We start from the raw sequence: 979 nt of genomic DNA on the forward strand, positions 1-979 counted from the left end.
CCAAAGGCAACATTGTGAGACTGTCTGAAAAAACAAAAAAACCACCATTCCCTTCCTAGTTCAACATTATAAATCTCAGCTTCTTTATGCATGCAAGTTTTAATATTCTAAACTGTTGATACCCTTAAAACCATTCTAAGTGTTGATACCCTTAAACCATCCACTTCCTTGTGCAACATTATAAAACTTCAGTTGCTAACATTGTCCAGCATCTTGGCAAAGAAATGGGCACTTAAGTTAAATTGCTTAGTTGTTGAACCCAAGTTTATAATTGTTTTCCTTTCTTGAGTCTCACTTTGTCACCCTTTGCAGCTCATAGCAACCTCAAACTCTTGAGCTTAAGTGATTCTCTTGCCTCAGCTGCCCAAGAAACTGGGAGTATAGGCGCCCACTGCAACACCCAGCTATTTTTTTAGAGACAGGGTCTCACTCTGACTCAAACTGGTCTCAAACACGTGAGCTCAGGGAATCCACCCACCTTGGCCTCCCAGAGTGCTAGGATTACAGCTATGAGCTACAGCACCCAGCCCTGAAGCCAAGTTTGTTATATATAGAGAATAAAAACTCAGGATTTGAGATTAAATGTGATTGCCATTTGATGGGCACTTAGCACATTCTTCATAAAACCAAACTTTCTCCCCTTGCCTCCTTCCACACTCCCCACCAGTAAGTCATTGTCACATATTCAACCTCCTGTGACTTTATGCTCGGGGTCAAAATTCTCCATACTATCAGCAGGTTTTCTTTCTAGAATTTCAATTTCAGGATTGAGGACTTTCGCCCTTTCCATCCCCAACTCTAAGAAACTTTACCCAATGGGCTATTGACACCTGCCTACCTTCCAACCAGCTCAGTTATTCCCTCCTGTGCCTACTGGAAAAGAGGGAGCCCAGTTAAGAACTAAAAGTATAGGTCTGGCATGGTGACTCATGCCTGTAATCTTAGCACTCTTGAGAGGCCAAGGCGGGTGTATTGCTTG

This window comes from Otolemur garnettii, unplaced genomic scaffold (genome assembly GCF_000181295.1).
Source record: "Otolemur garnettii isolate 467f Iridium unplaced genomic scaffold, OtoGar3 scaffold00149, whole genome shotgun sequence".
Taxonomy (NCBI): Eukaryota; Metazoa; Chordata; class Mammalia; order Primates; family Galagidae; genus Otolemur; species Otolemur garnettii.